Source organism: Canis lupus, chromosome 29 (assembly GCF_003254725.2).
Source record: "Canis lupus dingo isolate Sandy chromosome 29, ASM325472v2, whole genome shotgun sequence".
Classification (NCBI taxonomy): Eukaryota; Metazoa; Chordata; class Mammalia; order Carnivora; family Canidae; genus Canis; species Canis lupus.
Window position 1 is genome coordinate 40,334,598 of NC_064271.1, and position 6,000 is coordinate 40,340,597.

At 41.2% G+C, this 6,000-nt stretch overlaps 1 pseudogene; it reads left to right on the forward strand.

The window, feature by feature from the left end:
• The first annotated feature begins 4,379 nt into the window (after nt 1–4,379).
• Nucleotides 4,380–5,622, forward strand: LOC118352777 (cytosolic 5'-nucleotidase 3A-like; annotated as a pseudogene).
• The last annotated feature ends 378 nt before the right edge of the window (nt 5,623–6,000 follow it).

A 6,000-nucleotide genomic window follows, 5' to 3' on the forward strand; every position in this document is an offset into this window, starting at 1 on the left:
TCTCCTCCATGGTTATGTTTTTGGGCAAACTGGGTTCTCTCTTGCCTGCCGTGTTGCCCCCTTTCATTGCTTTCCTCTTAGTAATACATCTGCATGGTCACCACACTGTATGTTTTCATCTCACTTATGTCCAACAGAGGGAGCTTGATTCAGATTCTTTTTTTAGCACTGATATATCAAAAATGCATTGTTTTGACTCATTCTCCTTTACTCTACACTGTATCTAGTAGAGGTGTATTCTCTTTCATTGGGTAGACACCCTTGGGCTTTGGAATATTTTCCCTAATCCATGCAGAGTTCTAGAGTCTTTGCACCCATCAAAGAGAGCCAGCCCTGCTTATTCACCTCACATTATTTCCCCAGCAACTGTTTTTCCTCAAAAGAAGAAAAGATGAGAGAGCTCCACTTAAGTTCCTTCCTTTCCCCATTGGGGGCATTAATAGAAATTTTCAAGATTTATTAGGTCACCAATACTGCTTCTAGGAGACACTTAAGGGCATTTTGTGTCAGAATATTGTTTCCTCAGCTCCCAATTTTTGATGAGTGATGGCAGTGGGTTTTCCCCTTTGCTTCGTTGACCCTGATGTTTACTTTCCACTCCACCTAGAGTTTGTTCATTTTTGTTTGGAGTAACAAGAGAGCATCAGGGAAGACTCATGTTTTAAATCATAATGGCGAGCCCACGGAGACACTCAGAAATAGTCATAGAATGGATAAATGAGTAGTAGAGGGACGCAAATGACAGTGTGGGTGGAATGGGAAGAGGACACCCAATGGGCAGTATGGAGGAGCAGATTGGTAACTTGACTTTGGAATTCTTCTGAGCAAGAAGGATGTTCATTTAATCTGGCCTCTACCATTGGGTGGAAGGTAATGATTTGCAGAAGCATGAATCTTTTTTAAAAAGATATTTTATTTATTCATGAGAGACACAGAGACACAGGCAGAGACACAGGCAGAGGGAGAAGCACCCTGCAGGGAGCCCAATGTGGGACTCAATCCTGGGATCCAGGGGTCACACCCTGAGCCACAGGCAGATGCTCCACCGCTGAACCACCCAGGCGCCCAGAAGCATGAGTCTTAATGCCTGGAGCCAGTTGTTGAAGGGAACCAATATAAGTGAAAGCTCATGGACCTAGGGACACTTTCATTTTGTTGTATGACAAAGTTCTGGGCTCGAGCAGGGTTCTTGGTTATGCCCTGCCTCCTCTCCACATGCCTCGTCCTCTCCTGTCCAAATGCCAGCACATAGACCATGGTCGACAGATGCACTTTGCACAGTAAAGAACATTAAGTTCTAAATAAATGGCTTTCCTAAAGTTAGTACTGTGAGTCTGACAAACTTTAAGGAGACTAAACGGCTGGAGGCAGGCTTCCTTGAGTATGAGAATCTGGTTCTCTCTCATCCTCTTGGTTGGTATTTGGATTTGTTTGAGGTCAGTCACGTTGTAGATGTGCAGACTTTCGAGGAGGGAGTGAATTGCTTAGGACTCTTTTCCGTGAAAGTATCAGAGCCACTGTGGACTTGCATAAGCAAAGTCGTAGGTAAAAAGAGATGGCGTAGCTTATGTGCTGGGACGATGGAGCAGAGGAGGGGCTGGCCCCTGGGTGATCAGGTCCAGGAACAGGCACATCAGGCTCCCTCATCATCTCTCAGTTCTGCGTCTCTCTGCTGGTAGCCCTCTTCCCTTCAACTGTCTGACTCCACAAGGCTCTGGAATCCAAGATCTTATATTCTTGCAGCCTAGAGAGAGAAGAAAGGTCTTTCCCTCCAAATCCTGTGGGAAACCCTAAGGAAGATTTTGATTGGCTCATACTGGCCATGTGTTCAACTGTGGGGTGCGATTGTGGGATGATTAATTGACAGTTCTCACCAGAAATACATGTTCTCTAAAAAATAAAAAAATAATAATAAAAATTAAAACAAAAAGCAAGAGAAGAGGTGATAGTCCTGGGCACATAAAAGAACACATTTTCACTGAGGGGAGAAATAAAAGCCTCCAAATGCTTTGCAGGGACCTAATTCACCCGTGCCAAGCTGTCGGGTATGACCCCTCCTTCACGTCCAAGAACGAGTGCCATTTGATACCTTTACCTTGCTCCCCTTTACGCAGCTCAGAAAAATGGCACTTGTTGATTTTGTGACCTCAAATAAAAATGAGCCCCTGGACGTGTTTCCAGGTTCAGCTTAATTCCAACCGGTTGTCACTTCCTCAGCCTAGAAGCTGATATGGAAATAGGTATTAGGTATCTGCTGCTTTGTGTTATGGCTAATGCACAAGGGAGGTACTTTTCCAGAACCAAAGAGCCATAGTTACACCATGAGGATGAAGAAACGCTGCGGGGGACTGACTGGGTTTTGTTTGGACCGCGATTAAGAGAAGGTTCACTTGCTCCAATGCTTTTAAAATCAGCTCCGCTCCAAAGCACTTGGGTTATGTATTTGCCATCTTGCAGAAAGACTCAGCAATTGAGATTCAAGCCAAATGCTTTTTTACCTACTTACGAGAGACACTGCTGCCCTGGCCCCCGCTGGCCCCGGGGGCGCACTGGCTGGAAGCCAGCTCAGAGGCTGGCCGTGATGGCACAGGCCATTTCTAGGAGACAAAGAGTGGTGACATGGTTTCGCTTAGGAGCAATGCTAACCATTTACTGGATGCCTTTCACACACTTTAGGTACTTTTTTAAAAGCCAGCTTTCATATATATATATATATATATATATATATATATATATATATATATAGTTTAAATTCAATTTGCTAACATGTAGTGTAACACCCAGTGCTCATCCCATCAAGTGCCCCCCTCAGTGCCGGTCACCCAGTCACCTCATCCCCTCCCCTTCTGCAACCCTGTGTTTGTTTCCCGGAGTTAGGAGTCTCTCATGGTTTGTCTCCCCCTAATTTTTCCCACTCAGTTCCCCTCCATCCCTTATAATCCCTTTCACTGTTTCTTATATTCCACATATGAGTGAGACCATATGTTTGTCCTCCGATTGACTTATGTCACTCAGCATCATACCCTCCAGCTCCATCCACATCGAAGCAAATGGTGGGTATTCATCTTTCCTGATGGCTGAGTCATATCCCATTGTGCGTATAGACACCTTTTCTTTATCCATTCATCTGTCGAAGGACAGAGGCTCCTCCCACCGTTTGGCTATTGAAGACATTGCTTAAAGCCAACTTTCATTAGTAAGCAGTAGAATCTGACATTTTAGAAGCTACACTTCTATTATTTTGCTAGTGAAAAAGCTGCTATGTATATACTGTTCCTCTAGATTCATAGATTAAAAATCAATGCCCCGAGAGACTGATTCGGTGACTTAACTTTCATGTAGAAGACCGTTTTCTTGTTTTATTTTTGTTTGACTTTGTATTTTCTCTCTAGCATTGAGCACAATGCCTGGCACGTAGTTGGTACTCATCAGACAGTTACCGGATGAACAAATACATTAATATATAAAGAACTCACCAAAGATTAAAATGAAAATTCAGAGAAAACCAAGTTGAAATATACGCTCCCATACAAAGACAGTTGATCACATGAACAAAGAGTCTTTCTAGTTTTCTCTTTACCCTATTTTATCTGGAGTATAAAGTTCCAAACTCTGAAACCAATGAATTGGCCTTGCAACATGCTTATCTTACCAGAGTCCCTACGTACTAGATGAGTCCAACTTGCCAGTTTTTCTAGATGTAGTTTCTTAATTGAGGTGTCTCAAGATAAATTTGGTTGGTTTTTTGTCAAATGCATGACACAAGTGACTATATGTAAAAAAAAAAAGTAACTCAAAATCCTTGTGTTAGTTTTGCTTTTTATAGTTAGGATCAGTTACATAATTTGCGAGGCCTAATACAAAATGAAAATACGGGGCCCTTATTAAATTGTTAAGAATTTCAAGGTAGTGACAGCATTAAACCAACTTCAGGCCTTTCTAATCTGTATACCTGAGTCCATAGGTGGCATGTCCATGAAGCCAACCCTGTATAGATTGCTTATCTTTTGGGGACTTATGACGCATTGATGAGATCATATTCACAGCAAAACCTTATTGAAATTGCTGGGTTCTTTGATTATTTCAGGCATGGAGTTGAGAAGTAGGGAAAATGCATTGGTATGGAAGGGACTAGAACCTAGGGCCATTGGCTCCCGGTCTGAGGTATCCTCCCATAGAGAGATTATAACTAAAAATTCCATGTCTAGAACTTATTTCTCTTCAATGTTAAGTAATGTCCTTGGGTCTTACATTATTACATTTTTATCATTTTGCTTCTGAGTGATCTGAGAATTATAATACCTGGGCCATTTAAAATGTCCTTGAGGTTTTTTTTCTATTTTGTTTTTTGTTTTGGCTGGGAGGTACAGGGCAGCCCATTCATGGGCCAGGCGGCCCTGGTGAGGATGGGTGTGGTGGTAGGTGTCACTGTGTGCACCCTGGTGGTGGGAGGGTGGTTGCTGGCCCAGTACCTATGTACCTTGAAGAGGAAAACAAAGTGGAAGACCAAGATCATGAAGATGTCTACATGCAAGTCCTGCATCTCTGGATATTGCTTACCACCTATGCTATTATTCTAGGACAAATTCAAGGACGGAAGAACTCAGAGTGCCCAAAAGAAGACTGGATAACACTTGATGGGATGAGCACTGGGTGTTATACTATATGTTGGCAAATCGAACTCCAATAAAAGAATATACAAAAAAAAGATTACTTAAAAATAAAATCTTAATAAAATTAAAAATTAAAAAAAAAACCTGAAAAAAAAAAAAAAACCTGGATAACCAAGAAATGCCTCATCACGATTCTGCTGTACATGTGAAAATGATGCAAGAATTCCAGAGACGTTTGGTTCAGATGAAGACCACTGCAGGAGTGGAAGAAATGACCCGTGGTTTCATTAAGGAAGGAGCTGCCAAGCTTCAGATAATAACGACAGACTTTGATATGATACCGAGTAGATTTTCCTATGAAGGGAAAAGATGCCCAACATGTTATTATGTCATTGACAACAGTAAACTGGTCACAAATGAATGTTGGGAAAAGTTGCTGCAACTAAAGGAAAAATACTAGGCTGTTGAAATCGATCCTCTTCTTGCCGTAGAAGAGAAGTTCCCCTATATGTTAGGATGGTATATACTGAGTCACACGGTTTGGTTGTTGAGCAGGTGTTACCAAAAGCTAAATTTCAAGAAATTGTGGTAGGATCTGATGTTATGCTCAAGGAAGGGTGTGAGAATTTCTTTGATAAACTCCAACAATACGGTATCCCCTGTGTTCATATTTTCAGCTGGTATTGGTCACATAGCTGAGGAGGTGATCTATCAAGCCAAACATCACAACTTCATGTTTTTTTTTTTTTTTTTTTTTAATGATCCTGGTGACAGTGGCGTGCTCAAAGGATTTAAAGACAATGTTGATCACATTCTGAAAATTGGTACCTAAATGATAGGGTGGATGAGCTTTTACAAGTACATGGTCTCTTATGACATTGTTCTAGTAAGAGATGAATCATTGGGTGTAGCTAGCTCTATCTTACAGAAGATCCTACGAGCCAGCGTTCTTCAAGACGCTCCTGTGGATGCGATTGATGCAAGAACTCTCACCTGTCCATCTTGCTGAAAGCCTTCTCCTTATAATACGTTCTTGCTTTTGAAGTTTTTTTCTCTACATTAGTGAGGTACTTTCAGACATTGAATCCGTCAACCAGAAGCTCTTTTTTACCCTCACTTCTCTCAACACACTCCTTGCTATATATTTTCACACATTAAAAAAAAAAAAATCTTAAAGCAAAAATTTGGAAAATAACCCTCTGTATTTCCGGAGTGAATTTTGTAGTTTAGTGTTATTGTGAGGTTTTTGAGAAATCTTTTTTACTCTGGGAAAGTTTGTAGAGGTTTAAAGAGAAGTCTTATGAAATGGTGAGATAATGCGCATGATTTTAAGTGTTGCCATTTTTGTAATTTGGATGAATTTCATTGATATGGTCATCTCCTAAAA